This window comes from Ranitomeya variabilis, chromosome 5 (genome assembly GCF_051348905.1).
Source record: "Ranitomeya variabilis isolate aRanVar5 chromosome 5, aRanVar5.hap1, whole genome shotgun sequence".
In the NCBI taxonomy this organism is placed as follows: Eukaryota; Metazoa; Chordata; class Amphibia; order Anura; family Dendrobatidae; genus Ranitomeya; species Ranitomeya variabilis.
Window position 1 is genome coordinate 179,923,997 of NC_135236.1, and position 24,548 is coordinate 179,948,544.

Genomic DNA, 24,548 nt, shown 5'->3' on the forward strand with positions numbered 1-24,548 from the left:
TCATTCAGACCCGCAGGCACAGGGAACCCCACCATAACATCCTTAACGGCATCAGAGAGACCCTCTCTGAAATTCGCCGCCAGGGCGCACTCATTCCACTGAGTAAGCACAGACCATTTACGGAATTTTTGGCAGTATATTTCAACTTCATCTTGCCCCTGAGATAGGGACATCAAGGCTTTTTCCGCCTGAAGCTCTAAATGAGGTTCCTCATAAAGCAACCCCAAGGCCAGAAAAAACGCATCCACATTGAGCAACGCAGGATCCCCTGGAGCCAATGCAAAAGCCCAATCTTGAGGGTCGCCCCGGAGCAAGGAAATCACAATCCTGACCTGCTGAGCAGGATCTCCAGCAGAGCGAGATTTCAGGGACAAAAACAACTTGCAATTATTTTTGAAATTTTGAAAGCAAGATCTATTCCCCGAGAAAAATTCAGGCAAAGGAATTCTAGGTTCAGATATAGGAACATGAACAACAAAATCTTGTAAATTTTGAACTTTCGTGGTGAGATTATTCAAACCTGCAGCTAAACTCTGAATATCCATTTTAAACAGGTGAACACAGAGCCATTCCAGGATTAGAAGGAGAGAGAGAGAGGAAGGCTGCAATATAGGCAGACTTGCAAGTGATTCAATTGAAAGCACACTCAGAACTGAAGGAAAAAAAAAAAAAAAAAAAAAAATTTTTCAGCAGACTTCTTTTTTCTCTCCTTTCTCTGCCAATTAATTTAACCCTTTGTGGGCCGGTCAAACTGTTATGGTTCTCAATGGCAAGAGAACATAGCCCAGCATACATAGGAACTAGCTCTTGGAAGGATGGAAACTTAAACTGACCATGAACTAAACCTGCCGCACAACTAACAGTAGCCGGGTAGCGTAGCCTGCGTTTTATCCCTAGACGCCCAGCGCCGGCCGGAGGACTAACTAATCCTGGCAGAGGAAAATATAGTCCTGGCTCACCTCTAGAGAAATTTCCCCGAAAGGCAGACAGAGGCCCCCACATATATTGGCGGTGATTTAAGATGAAAATGACAAACGTAGTATGAAAATAGGTTTAGCAAAATCGAGGTCCGCTTACTAGATAGCAGGAAGACAGAAAGGGTACTTTCATGGTCAGCTGAAAACCCTATCAATACACCATCCTGAAATTACTTTAAGACTCTAGTATTAACTCATAACATCAGAGTGGCAATTTCAGATCACAAGAGCTTTCCAGACACAGAAACGAAACTGCAGCTGTGAACTGGAACAAAATGCAAAAAAACAAACAAGGACAAAAGTCCGACTTAGCTGGAAGTTGTCTGGTAGCAGGAACATGCACAGAAAGGCTTCTGATTACAATGTTGACCGGCATGGAAGTGACAGAGGAGCAAGGTTAAATAGCGACTCCCACATCCTGATGGGAACAGGTGAACAGAGGGGATGATGCACACAAGTTCAATTCCACCAGTGGCCACCGGGGGAGCCCAAAATCCAATTTCACAACAGTACCCCCCCCTCAAGGAGGGGGCACCGAACCCTCACCAGAACCACCAGGGCGATCAGGATGAGCCCTATGAAAGGCACGGACCAGATCGGAGGCATGAACATCAGAGGCAGTCACCCAAGAATTATCCTCCTGACCGTATCCCTTCCATTTGACCAGATACTGGAGTTTCCGTCTGGAAACATGGGAGTCCAAGATTTTTTCCACAACGTACTCCAACTCGCCCTCAACCAACACCGGAGCAGGAGGCTCAACGGAAGGCACAACCGGTACCTCATACCTGCGCAACAATGACCGATGAAAAACATTATGAATAGAAAAAGATGCAGGGAGGTCCAAACGGAAGGACACAGGGTTAAGAATCTCCAATATCTTGTACGGGCCGATGAACCGAGGCTTAAACTTAGGAGAAGAAACCCTCATAGGGACAAAACGAGAAGACAACCACACCAAGTCCCCGACACAAAGCCGAGGACCAACCCGACGCCGGCGGTTGGCAAAAAGCTGAGTCTTCTCCTGGGACAACTTCAAATTGTCCACCACCTGCCCCCAAATCTGATGCAACCTCTCCACTACAGCATCCACTCCAGGACAATCCGAAGATTCCACCTGACCGGAGGAAAATCGAGGATGAAACCCCGAATTACAGAAAAAAGGAGACACCAAGGTGGCAGAGCTGGCCCGATTATTGAGGGCAAACTCCGCTAAAGGCAAAAAAGCAACCCAATCATCCTGATCTGCAGACACAAAACACCTCAAATATGTCTCCAAAGTCTGATTCGTCCGCTCGGTCTGGCCATTAGTCTGAGGATGGAAAGCAGACGAGAAAGACAAATCTATGCCCATCCTAGCACAGAATGCCCGCCAAAATCTAGACACGAATTGGGTTCCTCTGTCAGAAACGATATTCTCCGGAATACCATGCAAACGAACCACATTTTGAAAAAACAGAGGAACCAACTCGGAAGAAGAAGGCAACTTAGGCAGGGGAACCAAATGGACCATCTTAGAGAAACGGTCACACACCACCCAGATGACAGACATCTTCTGAGAAACAGGAAGATCCGAAATAAAATCCATCGAGATGTGCGTCCAAGGCCTCTTCGGGATAGGCAAGGGCAACAACAATCCACTAGCCCGAGAACAACAAGGCTTGGCCCGAGCACAAACGTCACAAGACTGCACAAAGCCTCGTACATCTCGTGACAGGGAAGGCCACCAGAAGGACCTTGCCACCAAATCCCTGGTACCAAAGATTCCAGGATGACCTGCCAACGCAGAAGAATGAACCTCAGAAATGACTTTACTGGTCCAATCATCAGGAACAAACAGTCTACCAGGTGGGCAACGATCAGGTCTATCCGCCTGAAAATCCTGCAAGGCCCGCCGCAGGTCTGGAGAAACGGCAGACAATATCACTCCATCCTTAAGGATACCTGTAGGTTCAGAATTACCAGGGGAGTCAGGCTCAAAACTCCTAGAAAGGGCATCCGCCTTAACATTCTTAGAACCCGGTAGGTATGACACCACAAAATTAAACCGAGAGAAAAACAACGACCAGCGCGCCTGTCTAGGATTCAGGCGTCTGGCGGACTCAAGATAAATCAAATTCTTGTGGTCGGTCAATACCACCACCTGATGTCTAGCCCCCTCAAGCCAATGACGCCACTCCTCAAAAGCCCACTTCATGGCCAAAAGCTCCCGATTCCCAATATCATAATTCCGCTCGGCGGGCGAAAATTTACGAGAAAAAAAAGCACAAGGTTTCATCACGGAGCAGTCGGAACTTCTTTGCGACAAAACCGCCCCAGCTCCGATTTCAGAAGCGTCGACCTCAACCTGAAAAGGAAGAGCAACATCAGGCTGACGCAACACAGGGGCGGAAGAAAAGCGGCGCTTAAGCTCCCGAAAGGCCTCCACAGCAGCAGGGGACCAATCAGCAACATCAGCACCCTTCTTAGTCAAATCAGTCAATGGTTTAACAACATCAGAAAAACCAGCAATAAATCGACGATAAAAGTTAGCAAAGCCCAAAAATTTCTGAAGACTCTTAAGAGAAGAGGGTTGCGTCCAATCACAAATAGCCCGAACCTTGACAGGATCCATCTCGATGGAAGAGGGGGAAAAAATGTATCCCAAGAAGGAAATCTTTTGAACCCCAAAAACGCACTTAGAACCCTTCACACACAAGGAATTAGACCGCAAAACCTGAAAAACCCTCCTGACCTGCTGGACATGAGAGTCCCAGTCATCCGAAAAAATCAGAATATCATCCAGATACACGATCATAAATTTATCCAAATAATCACGGAAAATGTCATGCATAAAGGACTGAAAGACTGAAGGGGCATTTGAAAGGCCAAAAGGCATCACCAAATACTCAAAGTGGCCCTCGGGCGTATTAAATGCGGTTTTCCACTCATCCCCCTGCTTAATTCGCACCAAATTATACGCCCCACGGAGATCTATCTTAGAGAACCACTTGGCCCCCTTTATGCGAGCAAACAAATCAGTCAGCAGTGGCAACGGATATTGATATTTAACCGTGATTTTATTCAAAAGCCGATAATCAATACACGGCCTCAAAGAGTCATCTTTCTTAGACACAAAGAAAAAACCGGCTCCTAAGGGAGATGACGAAGGACGAATATGTCCCTTTTCCAAGGACTCCTTTATATATTCTCGCATAGCAGCATGTTCAGGCACAGACAGATTAAATAAACGACCCTTAGGGTATTTACTACCCGGAATCAAATCTATGGCACAATCGCACTCCCGGTGCGGAGGTAATGAACCAAGCTTAGGTTCTTCAAAAACGTCACGATAGTCAGACAAGAATTCAGGAATCTCAGAGGGAATAGATGACGAAATGGAAACCAAAGGTACGTCCCCATGCATCCCCTTACATCCCCAGCTTAACACAGACATAGCGTTCCAGTCGAGGACTGGGTTATGAGATTGCAGCCATGGCAATCCAAGCACCAACACATCATGTAGATTATACAGCACAAGAAAGCGAATAATCTCCTGATGATCCGGATTAATTCGCATAGTTACTTGTGTCCAGTATTGTGGTTTATTACTAGCCAATGGGGTGGAGTCAATCCCCTTCAGAGGTATAGGAGTTTCAAGAGGCTCTAAATCATACCCACAGCGTTTGGCAAAGGACCAATCCATAAGACTCAAAGCGGCGCCAGAGTCGACATAGGCATCCGCGGTAATAGATGATAAAGAACAAATCAGGGTCACAGATAGAATAAACTTAGACTGAAAAGTGCCAATTGAAACTGACTTATCAAGCTTCTTAGTACGCTTAGAGCATGCTGATATAACATGAGTTGAATCACCACAATAAAAGCACAACCCATTTTTTCGTCTAAAATTCTGCCGTTCGCTTCTGGACAGAATTCTATCACATTGCATATTCTCTGGCGTCTTCTCAGTAGACACCGCCAAATGGTGCACAGGTTTGCGCTCCCGCAGACGTCTATCGATCTGGATAGCCATTGTCATGGACTCATTCAGACCCGCAGGCACAGGGAACCCCACCATAACATCCTTAACGGCATCAGAGAGACCCTCTCTGAAATTCGCCGCCAGGGCGCACTCATTCCACTGAGTAAGCACAGACCATTTACGGAATTTTTGGCAGTATATTTCAACTTCATCTTGCCCCTGAGATAGGGACATCAAGGCTTTTTCCGCCTGAAGCTCTAAATGAGGTTCCTCATAAAGCAACCCCAAGGCCAGAAAAAACGCATCCACATTGAGCAACGCAGGATCCCCTGGAGCCAATGCAAAAGCCCAATCTTGAGGGTCGCCCCGGAGCAAGGAAATCACAATCCTGACCTGCTGAGCAGGATCTCCAGCAGAGCGAGATTTCAGGGACAAAAACAACTTGCAATTATTTTTGAAATTTTGAAAGCAAGATCTATTCCCCGAGAAAAATTCAGGCAAAGGAATTCTAGGTTCAGATATAGGAACATGAACAACAAAATCTTGTAAATTTTGAACTTTCGTGGTGAGATTATTCAAACCTGCAGCTAAACTCTGAATATCCATTTTAAACAGGTGAACACAGAGCCATTCCAGGATTAGAAGGAGAGAGAGAGAGGAAGGCTGCAATATAGGCAGACTTGCAAGTGATTCAATTGAAAGCACACTCAGAACTGAAGGAAAAAAAAAAAAAAAAAAAAATTTTTCAGCAGACTTCTTTTTTCTCTCCTTTCTCTGCCAATTAATTTAACCCTTTGTGGGCCGGTCAAACTGTTATGGTTCTCAATGGCAAGAGAACATAGCCCAGCATACATAGGAACTAGCTCTTGGAAGGATGGAAACTTAAACTGACCATGAACTAAACCTGCCGCACAACTAACAGTAGCCGGGTAGCGTAGCCTGCGTTTTATCCCTAGACGCCCAGCGCCGGCCGGAGGACTAACTAATCCTGGCAGAGGAAAATATAGTCCTGGCTCACCTCTAGAGAAATTTCCCCGAAAGGCAGACAGAGGCCCCCACATATATTGGCGGTGATTTAAGATGAAAATGACAAACGTAGTATGAAAATAGGTTTAGCAAAATCGAGGTCCGCTTACTAGATAGCAGGAAGACAGAAAGGGTACTTTCATGGTCAGCTGAAAACCCTATCAATACACCATCCTGAAATTACTTTAAGACTCTAGTATTAACTCATAACATCAGAGTGGCAATTTCAGATCACAAGAGCTTTCCAGACACAGAAACGAAACTGCAGCTGTGAACTGGAACAAAATGCAAAAAAACAAACAAGGACAAAAGTCCGACTTAGCTGGAAGTTGTCTGGTAGCAGGAACATGCACAGAAAGGCTTCTGATTACAATGTTGACCGGCATGGAAGTGACAGAGGAGCAAGGTTAAATAGCGACTCCCACATCCTGATGGGAACAGGTGAACAGAGGGGATGATGCACACAAGTTCAATTCCACCAGTGGCCACCGGGGGAGCCCAAAATCCAGTTTCACAACAGCTGCCCAATCCGGCAACGGCTAATTGCTGTTGCGGCGTATGCGGGGAATAAGGGATCAGGAGGAGGAGCTGACGCGATACTTTGGAGCCCAGGCTGAAGGCGTCCCTGGTAACCGCGAGGAAAAAGATGGCTGCTGGCGCCGGCTCGCGCGTGCTTGAACTGTGACGTCACAAGAGGTACGGAGCGGCGTTGGGGCCAAAAAAGGAATGACTAACCAACGCGTTTCGAAGGTGCTCGGCCTTCTTCGTCAGGCCAAGGATATATATTTATATCTCCATTCCGGGCACTAATTAGGACTCGGCTACCAGCCACACGCCGTCCAGTATCATGTAGCAATTAACCCCTGAGCGCGGCATCACCTCGTTTTTTGTGATAATTCTTTATTCTCTTCCAGGATAGGCACAGATCCTGTTTAGTGATCCCAGCAGCTAGGGGTGTACAGTCCATCATCCATTCTCCCTGTCACCAGCCTTTTTGCCCACAAGTGTGGTGAGCGCCAGTGTGTGTTATTTTTCTTTTATCCACATTACACAAATAGTTTACTTTATTCACAGACAAATACAATACAGGCAATAATAAAATAGGCACATACAGCGATAGAAAAGGAATGTGTACTCACTGATATGGACAAGGTTATCACCACACATGATGAAACAGTTAATGTGGACCAGGTAGAATAAGCATAAAAATCATGGAACAAAGTGCAATGTGTATCTAGAGATCTAAAGGACCTATCGCATACACATTATAGACTTACAATAATTCCTAGTCGTATAAAAATACAAGGGAGACTATAAAAGTAACTGAAAGTAACCCCTCTGGTGAGCAGGATACCTGACCACAGACTGGTGCATACCCACCACAACACGTGCTTCGCCGATGCTGCCTTTTGAGGCCTAGATTTTCTCCCAGAATAACAAATGTGAGTTGCCCTATAAAATATTCTTTTATGGTTATTAACTTGGACTAATGTTACTGGGCCATGAAAAGGTTAGCACTTGCTGTACTGAGGCTTTTTTGCTTGTACAAGCGGGTACCTCACAGTGTAGTCTGAGCGTTATATCATTCTCTATACAATGCATCATTCTATAATTGCTATACAAAAATACTTTATAGTAGATTAAGAATAACATCTGATTTTTTTGTGAACGCAAGTAAAGACAAATGTTATATAATTGCATTGCAAAGCCATACGTACAATGTAGTGGAAAAAGCTGCCTCATGAGAGAACAGAGGTTTCATAGGTAGCCATTACAAGCAGGCCCTAATGCCATACAATATGACACCCAACTACATAAGAAAGGAAAATTTAATAATAACATATCACTCTCTGGCCACATTCACACTTTCAGTATTTGGTGAATTTTTTACCTCAGTATTTGTAAGCCAAGACCAGGAGTGGGTGATAAATACAGAAGTGGTGACGTGTTTCTATATACTTTTCCTCAGATTGATCCACTCCTGGTTTTGGCTTACAGATACTGAGGTAAAATACTGACCAAATACTGAACGTGTGAACGTGGCCGTATATATTGGGTCATGTACAGATATTTTGCACAGTACGTCATCATTAGACATGAGAAGTCATTGGTTAGTTAGAAGGCCCAGTTATGACGTCTGCACCAGAGGATTTACCTTTAAGAGAAACAAATTATGATCTATACATTGTTTCAATATATCACCGGAATCTGCCACTTATGTAAGCACCAGAACATTTCTTGGTGAGTAAAGTAATATAGTAATAGCAAGTTCCTGAGATGTTGCTACAGTTGTATTTGGAAGGACACATGGTTCAATTTCCTGTTTCCTGCAAGCCAAGCAAAGTAGGTTATTTGCTACTAGAATAAGCACTTGCTATGTCAAAACGGAGGAAACAGATATCTTATTAAAGAGAAAATGGCTTGCTCTGCAGCAGACGGCTTGTAGGAATCAGCTGCAGCCTTTGCCGCAGTGTGAGTGCGTGTGTATGTGTGTCACGACCGGCCCCTCCCAAACCAACAATATCTCTCAGTGATGAATGAGGTCCATACAACTACCCTATCAGACATCCAATGTCAGTTCTTTCTCAGAATCTGGTCTGTGGTCATTTCATTCTAGTTACTGACACTGAAGCTCCTTTCTTCCCTCCCCCACCTCCTCCTCTATACAAGGAGCTTTGCTGATGCATCCTCCACTGTGTGCTGCAAATCTACATTTCACTGGATGAACCTCTCCCTGTTCTTACTATATTCTGCAAGTACGTATGAAAAAGGGTCTTGTAATGTGACTCTGTGTACCTTCTTTGGGCACAGCGATTCAGGGGACCAGATTTATGGAAGCTACAATAAGAAATGCACAAATGGATTCACAAAAAGGCCAAAGTAGCACATATCAGAATATGAGATACATATGGGACGGTCGGAGGAATAAATCGACATACTGACAGATATAAATGAGATGTGAATGCTAGAAATATATAGGCAGAAATACGGACAGATAGATAGATGGATAGATAGATGTTAAATAGATAATAGATGGATGATAGATAAATAGATACATAAATTATAGATAGATGATAAATAGATGATAGATAATAGACAGAGATAGATAATAGATAGATAGATAATAGATAGACAGATAGATGGATAGATGATAAATAGATAGATGATAGACAGATAGATAGATAATAGATAGACAATAGATAGATGATAGATAAATAATAGATAGATAATAGATCGATGATAGATAGACAGATAAATAATAGATAGATGAATACAGATATATAGATGATAGATAGATAGATAGATAGATAGATAGATGATAGATATGGATAGATAGATAGATAGATAGATAGATAGATAGATAGATAGAAAGATAGATAATAAATAGATGACAGATAGATAGATAGATAGATAGATAGATGACAGATAGATAGATGGTAGATAGATAATAGATAGATAATAGATGATAGATAGATCTATACATGATAGATAGATAGATGATATATAGAAAATAGATAGATGATAGATAGATAGATAGATAGATAGATAGATGACAGATAGATAGATAATAGATAGATAGATAGATAGATAGATAGATAGATAGATAGATGATAAATATATGATAGATAGATAGATGATATATAGATAATAGATAGATGATAGATAGATAGATAGATGATAGATAATAGATAGATGATATAGATAGATAGATAGATGATAGATAGATAAATAGATAGATGATAGATAGATCTATAGATAGATGATAAATAGATAGATAGATGTTACATAGATAATAGATAGATGATAGCTAGATACAGACAGAAAGATATGAGACATTTATATAATAGATAAATGACACATGCTAAACCTCAGCTTTTGCTATCTATCTACAGTATCTATCTATCTGTATCTATTTCATACATATGGTATATACGTATATCTTATATCTATGAAAAAACTATCACTAATTTATCTCACTTATACCGTTTATCTGTCAATCTATCTATTAATCATCTAACAAATATTAGAAATTTTCCTTGTACTACAAATCACATACAGAAAAGTCACATATATTCAATAACCCCAAATACATTACATAACTCCAAGAACAAAGCTCATAAAAATAAACTGGTAAAATAAAAAAAGCAAAATTGATTTTTATAAATGATGGTTTAAATAGAGTAAATATTTTTCATAGAGTAAAACAGTAATTTACCAAAGAATGCATTCAGGCAATAATTGGAATGAACACTGCTGCCAAATTACAACTCCGACATGATTTAATGACCATTTATCAAGCTGCTTACACTTGAACATTATTTCTAGAAAGAGGAACTATAACCACAAAGAAGGTTGCCTGAATAAACAGACTACTAAATACCCCATCTGAGGTAGGTGTAGGCCTTTGGATTTGGATCTGGAAGCCATTTTGAAAATGTAGTGTTGTAAAGGCCTAATACAAAATAATATATATATATCCATTATCTATCTATCTAGCTATCTATTATCTATCTATGTATTATCTATCAATCTAGATATATACACAAAAGAAAGAACGTAGATACAGCACAAGCAGAAATAGAAGAGTGCCATGCCTACCAGGCAAAAACCAATCCCCCCAAAATATAAAAAAAAACTGGAGGCAGCACATCACTGCAAAAAATAGAAATAAAGTAGATTTTTAATAGCCCATAATGGCGATGTTTTGGTACATACATGGAGAAAGGTCCACATGTGGACCGAAACATCCCCATTAGGGGCTATTAAAAATCTACTTTATTTCTAATTGTTTGGTTTGGTGTGCTGCCTCCATTTTTCAAGTGATATACACACTTTTTTTTTTTTTTTTTTTTTTTTTTAAATAAACAGCTAAGTGACAAATAAACATATTAGCAGGTGATAGGTGTGAGGTTAAAAAACTCCCTTGGTTAGACCCTGTATATATAGATAGCTATGGACAGGCTGATTTCTTATATATATATATATAGAGAGAGAGAGAGAGATAGAGAGAGAGAGTATATGGACACATGTACAGGGAAAAATATAAATTTAGATACACATGGACAGACAGACTGACAGATACACACACACATAGTTGTAGGCAGACAGATAGATATATAGACAAACATAGATGCATAGTGGTTTAGGCATGTATATACAGGTAAATATAGACATGTACAAGTGTGTATCTATATATATATATATATATATATATATATATATATATACATATGTATATATACACACACACACACTTATATATATATATATACACACGTGCATACACTCATATATACGCACACATATATGCTCACACACACACATATATATATACATACACTCACACACACATATAGATACACACTCACATATATACACTTTACACATCTATATATAGACATACACACACACATATATATATATACATACAGTATATATATATACACACACACGTATACACTCATATACACACACACACACACATATATATATATACACGCATACACTCATATATACATATATACACACATATAAACATATATATACAGAGAGAGTGTTTCAAATAAGAGATAGCAGGCTGAAGATGCTGAGTGGAGCAGCAGTGTACAGGTTACACAGCCATGCATACATAGCCTACACTGTAATGACCACAGGTAAGAGAGCGATAAAACACAACAATAAATGATACTGAACATTATAGCATCATATAGCTACACGTAGGGCCAGTCCGGGAAGGCTTCAGGTACCCAGAGGAAACAGTCGCCATGGAGACAAACTCTTCTTGGCAATGGTATCTGAGTTCCTTATGTTGCTGTATGGCGAAGGCCTCGGAGACAGCATGACATGACATGGAATTTTCTAGACCAGGCCTGACAGGCCTTTTATGACAAATCTATACAAATGGGCCACAAAACTCATCAATATCAAGTGTCACACAGAACACCATAATAAGATGCGTAAAGCTGAAAATCTGTCCACCACTATTCAGTAAATTTTGGCATATTTGATAAGGGTGACATCCAGATAGAAAATATCCATGGCCTTGGGAGAAATAATAAACCAGATGCCCTTAGTATCTTGGCATACACCCTGGTTACTTTTTACCTGAAGCGACGGACACCACGTCTCAGATACCAGCCCATTTGGGACAGGAGTGGCCAGGGAGGAGTAATATAAACTATTAAAGTATTTTCTGAACCCAACGCCCTTGTGCCTGGCTGTCCTCTAATCTGGAGTAGAGTGAGGAGAGTCGCCATGTAGTCGGTACCTCCATCCATCATCATTTCATGTCCTGATCACAAGTGTCAGCATCAGTTGCAGGATCCCAGGGCAATGATCAGATCTCCAGCTCCCACCATAATAATGAAAGAGGCAGGGAAGGGATTTGTGGCTGGTGTCAGGGAAATGAGACATGAGCCCGCTCCTTCCTTCTAAGGCTGGATTGTATGGAATTTCCATCGTACTTTCCAGCTGGATGAAAACAGCCAGACATAACATTCGCATGAGCAGGAGAGAGCTTCAATTAATCTGTTTTTAGCGCAAGGCTTCTTAAATGCAGACGGCAGCTAATCTCAGATTACAACTACATTAACACTCTAATTCTACAGAGAGGCAGCATGAAAGGCGTAAAGGTCCAGGTTATTGTGACATTAAGTTCTTCAGCTACGAGACACAATTACAAGATACAAGTCATCCATCTAACACTACAATCCTACAGTGGGAAGAGCCATTTTACAACATACCATTCTGTACCAGGAGTCCAGAGTAGTGTCAGTCACTGCCGGAGATGCCAGGGAAGCTGAAGATTACACAAAGCGTCTTTAGATTGGGAGTTTAAAGAAAAAATAAGTAAAATAGTGAAAACAGGGAGAGATGTGCAGTGGTACAATGGTAGAGAAGAGCCAGCACAAGGCAGCTGCTCTCTGAAAGCAAACCAGGGAGGAGCCCTGCCTCTCTGACACCCACTCCACAATGCACCAGGCAGACTTAACCCATAATCCGCCACATCTCACACATCTGATCACCCCCTAGATCACACTCACCTTTAATATTTCATGGCTACGCTCTTAGATCGCTCTTCCAGATGCACAATAAAGAATATAAAAAATGTTTAATATTTAATTTGACCAGGACCGTATGGTCAAGTCTAGAAAACTTCAGAATCTTCCCCAATACTAAACCAATACATGGGAATTGACACTAAACCTAAAGCGTTGAAAGTTTGGTTAAACACAATTTATTATTTTCTGTTTTCGGCTGGGGCTTAGGCTGACTGTGTAATTGCTGACAAGCAGTACAGAAAATTGCCAGCCATTGTGACCACTAATTTATCTATATTTGAAGCTATAGTTCCATTCACCGAATGCCAAAATATGATGAATAATCATTTGTCCTGTAAAAAAAAAAATCAATCTAATGCTATGCACACATTATGTTTTACTCTACGTTACAGACTTTGTCAGGGGCTTCCGTAAGAAGCCCCAAAAAATGAGATTTGGACAGAACTCAGACAGAATCATTCACTATAGTGAGGCAGGATGGCTTTGTACTCCACCTGACCTCTATTCCAGGAGTATTCAAATTTTTTATGCTGTCACAAAATGTAGTAGACTGCACTCTTGTGTCTGACTAAAATGACGAACAGAGCGCTAGGCGGAGTACAAAGTGAGAATGAATATGGCCAAACAAAGTACGCTGCTAAGCAGCTCCTGAAAATAACATGAATCTCACAAACACCAGTGGGGTGGTGTGCTAAATGAACAGAGTAAGATGGAATAAAGCGGGAACAGCAGTAGTAATAGACGACTTATGGCTTAATATAGTGAGTAGCTTCACCACGCTTTACGTCTAAATCCCATTGTTTAGGGCTCCATATAGAAGCTCCTGACACAGGCTCCATAGTAGGGTAAAATACAATGTGACCATAGCCTGGGATATTACAGTTACGTCAAATTCATATTACTATTCATCATACATATATAGAAACGGTTTGGAGTCGAACAGCCAGACGCAGAAACAACTTTGATGTTTAATTAAATTCAATGTCATTCCACAGTCCAAATAGTTGTGAATTATTACAAAAGTCATATACTACTCTGTTTGGGACAGATGTCATGTATATAGGGATAACATGAACCTTGACCCCCATTCCCTTGGCTCAAACAAAAAAAAAACAGATTTCACTTGTCATTTTTCTATTCAAAGTTTGATACTTAAAGCAATATTATTACTGGCTGATATGGACCCTGCTGCTACTTTTAACAAGCAATGATTACAAAGGCCTACAATGGGAGACTGTCAAAACTTTGTTATCGGGTGTTCCGTAACCAGGGGCTCCTTCCCTGTTCCTAATGCTAGAGGGCGCCCTGTTCCCCGGGTTACTTCAGAAAGTGAAGATGCCACGTACCTTGCATTAGCTCCTCAATCCGCCTCAGTCTGTACCATTCCCCCAGCCAGGGAAGGGGGGAGTAGTAGTGCACTGTAGTACACAAACCAGACTAACAAGGCAATACGAACAGGGGTAATGGAAAATACCAAACATACACTCACATATAACAGAGGTATGGAACAGGGAGTGGAGGATGGGGTAAAACCAAAGTAGGAGAAGAAAGGGTAATATCACACTCACAAAACCAAGCAACTCTCACACATACTGTAAATCCACCAACCAACTACTCAAATAACCACCAACACCTATCGTCCGAGCCATGCAGCATAAGGCCAAGTTCATATTAACATTCGGGGGCTTTGCAGAGAGCTGCGTAAGTCCTCTGTTAAGCTCCGCCTACTTCCACATACTTCTGCTTGCGTCCTGCGTACCTATCTTTAGCATTGGGTATGCAGGACATGCGGATGTATGTGGATGCGTTGTTTTGATGCACCCGCCGTCCGCACGGGATTGCAGAATTATGCGGAAGTAGGTGGAGCTTAACGTAGGAAATACGCAGCCCTCTGAAAAGCCCCCGAACGCTAATGTGAACCTGGCCTAAGCTAGTTCTGACCATGTGTGTTAGTCAGGACCCAGATTATATAGGAGATGGGAGTGGCTAACAGTGAACAGCTGAGAGCCTTAGCTCCAAGAGCTCTCAACTGAGCAGATTAACCCCTGCACTGCCCAAAGAAATTTACACTGTTTAATAAGGTGAAGTGCAGGAGTAGGAGAAATCAGACGCTGCGGTCTTCTGGCTCCTCTCTGTCGCGGTAAACCCGTGACAGAGACTTAATATACTTTTCTAATTACTAACCAAAACAATTCATATAGTGGAAATGGAAGATTGGTTTATGCCTGGGAGGCTCTGCACCCCTGCTCCCCTTTTTTCTGCTGGTACTGCCTTGATTTATTTCTAGATAGATAGATAGCTAGAAAAGTTAGAATCATACAAGGTAGATGGATATCAAACAGAAAAATATTATCAAGTACAAGTAGATTTATTGCTTGGAAATTCGTAGACATGTTGTCAATAGTTTATAGAAAAAAAGAAAAATTTACATTTTACTCAAAAATATACCTATAAAGAGAAAAATCAGACAAACTGAACATTTTGCAGTGGTCTCTTAATTTTTGCCAGAGCTGTAGATAAGAATTGGCTAAATAGGCAGAACGATTTTAAATAAAGAGAAGGACAGAGGAATAGGTGAACAGGCAGAAAGATATATAATGAATAGCCCGATAGACAGAGATGAGAAAAAGAGCTAGACAGACAGAGGAATAGACAGATACTGTAGATATAGAGGTTATTAATAGGTAGCAAAATAGATAGATAGATAGATAGATAGATTAGATAGATAGATAGATAGATAGATAGATAGATAGATAGATAGATAGATAGATAATAAATAGCTAGATAGACATAAAGAGGTGCAGATTTCTAAATATAGAGATATATAGATTGTAGAAGCAGAAATATAATTACCGGTAATAGTCATGAAAAATGAGATGGGAAAGATATGTTATTTATATTAATTTGTTAATTAAACAAAAATAGAGTCTTGTGTTAGCTTTCTGTGACACTGTTATGGGTCTCAGCTGTCCCTTGGGTGAGACTGAATTACACGGGACATGGTCCTCCCTGCACTGTTATTATAGCCCTAGGGCCCAGGGTATCACTTAGACAAGAGTTAATGACCTGGAAAAATCATTCTAGAGTTGGTCCCTCACAGTAAATCAATGCATAAATTATTATCAGCGTAATGTAACATTTGATGAGACTGAGTCATCTGAAGAAGCTTTAGGTAATATTAACGACAGAAATGTCTAAATCAGTTGTTTGTCGTCCAGCCTTTGTCTTCCAGCAGCGTTCGTTCTTCAGAAGTCATTAAGACTGTGAGGACCTATTGCCAGAACCTGCTGTTTACTTTAGATGCTGACCTACTTTTGTGATGGCCAACACCCAAGCCCTTACATCATAGACAGATTTTCCACTGGAAGTTTCCAAAAATTGGAAACCCTGTGCTTATGTGAATAGAAATAAAATATGTGAAAAAAAAATATGAAAAAGTATAGTGCCACTATAATATCACAGAAGCAAATCTATCTATCTATCTATCTATCTATCTATCTATCTATCTATCTATCTATCTATCTATCTATCTATCTTTCTATCTATCTATCTATCATGCATCTATCTAGCTATTATCTATCTGTCTGTGTCTCTATCTACCTATCATCTATCTATCTATGTATCTATCTATCTATCTATCTATCTATCATCTATCTATCTATCTATCATGCATCTATCTAGCTATCATCTATCTGTCTGTCTCTATCTACCTATCATCTATCTATCTATCTATCTATCTATCTATCTATCTATCTATCTATCATGCATCTATCTAGCTATCATCTATCTGTCTGTCTGTCTCTATCTAGACAGCAATAACTGTGACAATCAAGCAGTACAATTATCTCGCTCTATTCATAAATCCTATAATTTTTAAGAGAATCCTTGACAATTATTTTTATAATTTGTGATGGCTAATGTGATCACACTGAGCCAATGTGAGTTATCAAATCCCTGCAGCGTCCCTGAACGATTTATTTTTTTTCTGACAGCACTGCTTGACTACAGGCTTGAATCCCTGGAAAGATGTCCTTTCTGCTGCTTCATGTATGTAGTTGCAGGAGATAAACAATTGGGAATAGCAAGAACAATCAAACCTTATTTAATCAATAACCCTCTGAATAATTCATCTTAGTAAATTATTGATCAAAATGCACAACTAAGGGCTTCAAAAATCAAAACCACCAAAACATCTGTATAAATAGAGTAAAAAATATATAAACGTGATTTCTTTAGCACACATGACCAGAGCAATAAGTACGGTATATAGTAATCAGATATTATATGACCTAACATCATATTTCCTGTTGTATTTTAACATTATCAGACAAGAAACAACATGCACGTATAATATAGAACATAAAATGGGCAATAATTTCCCATCCTCCTTTATATCCTACCTCCAATCACTTATAGGGAATCTGTCCCCAGATTTCACACTATAACATTTTTCCCTAGGACTCTTTCCCTAGCATTAGGGCATTTTTACCTAGGACTCTTTCACTAGTACTAGGGCATTTTTACCTAGGACTCTTTCCCTAGCATTAGGGCATTTTTACCTAGGACTCTTTCACTAGTACTAGGGCATTTTTACCTAGGACTCTTTCACTAGGACTAGGACATTTTACTAGGACATTTTTCCCTAGGATTCTTTCCCTAGCATTAGGACATTTTTACCTAGGACTCTTTCACTAGTACACTAGTACTAGGGCAATTTTTACCTAGGACTCTTTCACTAGGACTAGAACATTTTTTACCTAGGACTCTTTCAATAGGACTATTACATTTTTTTCCTAGGCCTTTTTCACTAAGACTACGACATTTTTACCTAGGACTCTTTCACTAGGACTAGGACATTTTCCCTAGGACTCTTTCCCTAGCATTAGGACATTTTTACCTAGGACTCTTTCACTAGTACTAGGGCATTTTTACCTAGGACTCTTTCACTAGGACTAGGACATTTTTTACCTAGGACTCTTTCACTAGGACTAGGACATTTTTTACCTAGGACTCTTTCACTAGGACATTTTCCCTAGGTCTCTCCCTAGCATTAGGACATTTTTACCTAGGACTCTTTCACTAGTACTAGGGCATTTTTTACCTAGGACTCTTTCACTAGGACTAGGACATTTTTTACCTAGGACTCTTTCAATAGGACTATGACATTTTTTTCCAAGGCCTTTTTCACTAAGACTAGGACATTTTTACCTAGGATTCTTTTACTAGGACTAAGCCATGTTTTACCTAGGACACTTAGACTTGATAAAGCTAGCTAATTTGAAGATCCATGTCAGAATGGCTATTTAATCCTCATATTAGGATGAACATTATGAGGCCAGCTAGAGATCAACTCATAAAATGTGTATTTTAAATTCATGCAGGAAAACTTTCAGAATGCATTTTTTACCATGAATTTTCAAAGTAAGTACATCAGCCTCACCCAATCTAAGAGATAGATTAATAATGTATGCAGTTTGTATAGCGACATCTGGTGACAGATCCCCATTAAGTACCACACATCTGTCAGTTACGATTATTAACATTCATTATACCTTATTCATAACAGAATTAACATTTGCAATAATTCATTAGTGAGTTCTTCCCTAATGAACATTTTCTTCTGTGCTGTATTTATCAAGTAGTCGCAGAATACATTCTTTCCACTGCCTAGCAACAAATGCTATCTAAAGTGGTGATTATGCCAGTGTGTGACTGTGCTCCTGAAAGCTGGCATAGTTTCCTGCCAATATGTATAGGAACGCACTGATAGACTGAACTGATGATGCATCAGCAGTGCTTTTGCAGCTAGATTTAATTTTTAATGTTGATATCTTCTGAAAAAACTGTGAAAATAGGACCATAAAGATATTTTTTTTAATTAAAGGAGTATGCCAATATTAACCATTTATGGCATTTCCATGGAATAGGATGTTTTATAGGTGAGAGATTGTGATACTACAGTATATCCCCCACTGTACACCTAAGAGCTGAAGTAATAGGGGATGAGAGGTCTAGAGAGTGGCTGTACAAGTACAGTATATAGTATATGCAGAGGACTCACTATAATACAAGTGCTTCTCACAAAATTAGAATATCATCAAAAAGTTAATTTATTTCAGTTCTTCAATATAAAAAGTGAAACTCATCTATATATATAATTGTCTAAGGGTTTTTCTGTCTGTCTGTCTGTCCTGGAAATCCCGCATCTCTAAATGGTCGAGGCCGCCAGGCCTCGACCAATCAGCGACGGGCACAGCATGGCGACGATGATGTCATAAAGGTTGCCTCGACCAATCAGCGACGGGCACAGTCTGCCACGAATTCGCCTCGACCAATCAGCGACGGGCACGGTATCGACGTAGATGTCATAATGGTTGCCATGGCAACGATGATGTCATAAAGGTTGCCTCGACCAATCAGCGACGGGCACAGTCTGCCGCGAATTCTGGAATCATCATTGTCCATATACTACGAGGACATGCATATTCTAGAATACCCGATGCGTTAGAATCGGGCCACAATCTAGGTTCATTGTCCATATACTATGGGGACATGCATATTCTAGAATACCCGATGCGTTAGAATCGGGCCACAATCTAGTATATTATATAGAGCCATTACAAACAGAGTGATCTATTTCAGATTTACAGATTCTTTCTTCCCTTGGCATAAAAGATCTTGCCCTGTCCTGGATTGCCTCATACCTTTCCGACCGCACATTTAGCATTTCCCACTCCCACACTACCTCCTCATCTCTCTATTGGAGCCCCTCAAGGCTCTGTCCTGGGGCCCCTACTTTTTTCCATCTATACCACTGGCCTAGTACAACTCATAATGTCCCATGGCTTCCAGTACCACCTGTATGCGGATGACACTCAGATCTACCTCTCTGGCCCAGATGTCACCTCTCTGCTGTCCGGAATCCCAGAGTGTCTATCAGCCATATCCTTCTTCACCTCTCGCTTCTTAAAACTCAATGTAGACAAAACCGAACTCATCATCTTTCCTCCATCTTCCGTATCTCTCCTACCCGACCTATTATGGTAAACGGCATCACGCTCTCTCCCATTGCCTCGGAGTAACTCTTGACTCTGCCCTGTCCTTCAAACCGCAGGTTCAAACTCTTGCCACCTCCTGTCGCCTCCAACTCAAAAATACATTGCTCAAAAAAATAAAGGGAACACTAAAATCCCACATCCTAGATATCACTGAATGAAATATTCCAGTTTTAAATCTTTATTCATTACATAGTGGAATGTGTTGAGAACAATAAAACTTAAAAATGATCAAAGTAAATCACAACTAGTATCCCACGAAGGTCTGGAGTTGGAATGATGCTCAAAATCAAAGTGGAAATTGAAGTTACAGGCTGATCCAACGTCAGTGGAAATGACTCAAGACAAGGAAATGATGATGAGCAGTGTGTGTGGCCTACACGTGCCTGTATGACCTCCCTACAATGCCTGGGCATGCTCCTGGTGAGGTGGCGGATCTACTCCCAGACCTGGACTAAAGCATCCGCCAACTCCTGGACAGTTTGTGGTGCAACATGACGTTGGTGGACGGTGCGAGACATGATGTCCCAGATGTGTTCAAGCGGATTCAGGTCTGGGGAACGGGCGGGCCAATCCATAGCTGCAATGCCTTCATCTTGCAGGAACTGCTGACACACTCCAGCCACACGAGGTCTGGCATTGTCCTGCATTAGGAGGAACCCAGGGCCAACTGCACCAGCATATGGTCTCACAAAGGGTCTGAGGATCTCATCTCGGTACCTAATGGTAGTCAGGCTACCTCTGGCGAGCACATGGAGGGCTGTGCAGCCCTCCAAGGAAAAGCCACCCCACACCATTATTTACCCACTGCCAAACCGGTCATGCTGAAGAATGTTGCAGGCAGCAGATCGCTCTCCACGGCGTCTCCAGACTCTGTCACAACTGTCACATGTGCTCAGTGTAAACCTGCTTTCATCTGTGAAGAGCACAGGGCGCCAATGGCGAATTTTCCAATCCTGGTGTTCTGTGGCAAATGCCAAGCGTCCTGCATGGTGTTGGGCTGTGAGCACAACCCCCATCTGTGGACGTCGGGCAGTCAGACCATCCTCATGGAGTTGGGTTCTAACCGTTTGTGCAGACACATGCACATTTGTGGCCTGTTGGAGGTCATTTTGCAGGGCTCTGGCAGCGCTCCTCCTGTTCCTCCTTGCACAAAGGCTGAGGTAGCGGTCCTGCTGCTGGGTTGTTGCCCTCCTATGGCCCCTTCTACATCTCCTTGTGCACTGGCCTATCTCCTGGCAGCACCTGACAGACACAGCAAACCTTCTTGCCACAGCTTGCATTGATGTGCCATCCTGGATAAGCTGCACTACCTGAGCCAATTGTGTGGGTTGTAGAGTCCGTCACATGCTACCACGAGTGTGAAAGCACAACCAACATTCAAAAGTGACCAAAACATCAGCCAGAAAGCATTGGTACTATGATGTGGTCTGTGTGTCCCCACCTGAAAGACCACTTCTTTATTGAGGGTGTCTTGATAATTGCCAATGATTTACATCTGTTGTCTATTCCATTTGCACAACAGCATGTGAAATTGATTGCCAAACAGTGTTGCTTCCTAAGTGGACAGTTTGATTTCACAGAAGTTTGATTTACTTGGAGTTATATTCTGTTGTCTAAGTGTTCCCTTTATTTTTTTGAGCAGTGTATTTCAAGAATCCGTCCCTTCCTCAGCCCTCAAGCTTCTAAAATGTATGCCCTCATCATCTCCCGCCTTGATTACTGCAACCTCCTCCTCTGTGGCCTCCCCGCTAACTCTCTTGCACCACTCCGGTCTGTCCTCAACTCTGCTGCCCAACTAATCCACCTCTCTCCTCGCGACTCCCCTGTATCTCCCATCTGCAAATATCTCCACTGGCTCCCAATTCCCCAACGAATCCAGTTCAAACTACTAACACTAACCTACAAAGCCATCCACAACCTGTCCCTTCCTATATCTCTGAACTAATCTCCCAATATCTTCCCTCGCGTAATCTTCGATCCTCTCAAGACCTACTTTCCTCCACACTTATTCGTTCCTCACACAACCGCCTCCAAGATTTCTCCCGAATATCCCCCATCCTCTGGAATTCCACACCTCAACACATCTGATTATCCATCAGTCTCAGATCCTTCAGATGGAACCTGAAAACCCATCTCTTCAGGAAAGCTTAGAGCCTGCAATAGCCACACCCCGACCTGCTGTCTTTTCCCCATTATCCCGTAGAATGTAAGTCCACAAGGACAGGGTCCTCTCCCCTCTGTACCAGTCTGTCATCATAAATTTGTTTACTGTAAACAATATCTATAACTTTGTATATAACCCCTTCTCATGTGCAGCACCATGGAATTAATGGTGCTATATAAATAATAATAATAATAATTTCAAGTATTTATTTCTGTTAATGTTGATGGTTATGGCTTACAGCCAATGAAAACCCAAAAGTCATTATCTCAGTAAATTAGAATAATTAACAAGAAACACCTGCAAAGGCTTCCTAAGCATTTAGTCTGTTTCAGTAGGCTCCACACTCATGGGGAAGACTGCTCACTTGACAGATGACCAGAAGGCAGTCATTGACACACTCCACAAGGAGGGTAAGCCACAAAAGGTAATTGCTAAAGAAGCTGGTTGTTCACAGAGTGCTGTAACCAAGCATAATAATGGAAATTTGAGTGGAAGGAAAAGTGTGGTAGAAAAAGGTGTACAAGCAACCGGGATAACCGCAGCCTTGAAAGGATTGTTAAGAAAAGGCCATTAAAAAATTTGGGGGAGATTCACAAGGAGTGGACTGCTGCTGGAGTCATTGCTTCAAGAACCACCACACACAGACGTATCCAGGACATGGGCTACAAGTGTCGCATTCCTTGTGTCAAGCCGCTCATGACCAATAGACAATGCTAGAAGCGTCTTACCTGGGCCAACGAGAAAAAGAGCTGGGCTGTTGCTCTGAGGTCCAAGGTGTTGTTTTCAGATGAAAGTCAATTTTGCATTTCATTTGGAAATCAAGGTTCCAGAGTCTGGAGGAAGAGTGGAGCGACACACAATCCAAGCTGCTTGTGATCTAGTGTGAAGTTTCCACAATCGGTGATGGTTTGGGGAGCCATGTCATCTGCTGGCTGGCCTGGATTGGCAATCTGCCAAGGTGGGCACATGCCAGCTGGGCCGACTGCTCTGAGCTACAAAATGGGCCACGGCCCTTTCAAACTTCTGCATAGGCCCTGTGTGCACACGCTCTTTTGATGCATGCACTGACAAGGGCCGCGTCAGCCAGCATCAGTGCGTGATCGTGGCCCTCTTTCGTGCTTACGCACGCAGCTCTGGCCCTTGTCAGTGCCAGCAAGCAGGAGAGCACACGCACACAGGGCCGAAGTAGAAGTTTGAAAAGGCCACTGCGGTATGCACAGGACACCCGCCTGAGCCTCTCTCTGTCTGACGCTGGTCAGTGCCCATGTTGTAAACGTTAGAGTCTGACTGATTAATTGAGTCTGTGGACAGGAGTCATTTATAAAGGTGACTATGTAAGACAGCTGTCTTTTAATGGAGGTAACGAGTTGATTAGGAGTGTCTAACTGGTCTGTAGGAGCCAAAACTCTTAATGGTTGGTAGGGGATCAAATACTTATTAACCTACCCTTAAAATTATAGACTGTTTATGTCTTTGTCAATGGGCAAACTTACAAAATCAGCAAGGGATCAAATACTTATTTCCCCCACTGTATACACACACACACACTGCGGCTATACACAGCAGTCACAGTACCACCTGTATAATTTATATAGACTGCTGTATATACAATACATAAGGGATACTACTACTTCTGTATATAAATGCAGTATCACCTATATAATGTTTGTCCAGCAGTCTATATACATTATATAGGTGATGCTGTGACTGCTGTATATACTGTCATGTCGGACGCTGTTCAGACCAGGTCGTTCGACAGACAGCGGTAATTCCGCTTTTGACCACTATGTGCTCATTGGCGTCGGCTAGATTTTATTTAGGTGTTCCGGGGTTAATTTACCTGATCCTCGGATTGGAAGCTGGGCCATGCCCATTGCCTTTAAATAGTTCTCCTGATCATTGGGCGTCGCCGATTATAGCTTCTGTCTTGTGCGTTGTTATCTCGGTCTGGAGTGGAGAGCTGGTTGTTGGAGATTCGTTGCTGGTGGTGTATTTTCCTTTGTCTTGTTTACTCCTTCCTATAGTTGTATTTATTTTGCCCTGCACATTTATAGTGTATTCCTGAGTGACTGCGGCGTGGTGTATATTTTCCTTTATCCTTGTCTGTGCTAACTGTGGGTATTGGTGTATTACATCTTCACTGGGTGGTGGGCGGAGGTTTCAGCCTAGGGTTGAAACAGGAGACAGGGTGAGGTTCGAGGCCTGGACATGCACACCATCATTGTAAGCTCCAGGTAGAGGATCAGTCAGGATTTCCCTAGTCTGAGGGAAATTGCAGGGGCCCGGGTTATTAGCTCT

The 24,548-nt window shown here is 41.8% G+C and overlaps 1 protein-coding gene across 2 annotated transcripts in view; it reads right to left on the reverse strand.

Annotated features, from left to right (window-relative positions):
* Window positions 1-24,548, reverse strand: part of MAP1A (microtubule associated protein 1A) — a 394,919-nt gene that overhangs the window by 154,985 nt on the left and 215,386 nt on the right. The window contains exon 1 of one of the 2 annotated variants that reach the window (XM_077263607.1): window positions 12,711-12,914. The exons of the other annotated variant lie outside the window; for it this stretch is intronic. The gene's annotated coding sequence lies outside the window, so the exon portion shown is untranslated. Of the gene's footprint in view, window positions 1-12,710; window positions 12,915-24,548 lie in introns of those variants that run through there. 2 annotated transcript variants of the gene reach the window in all.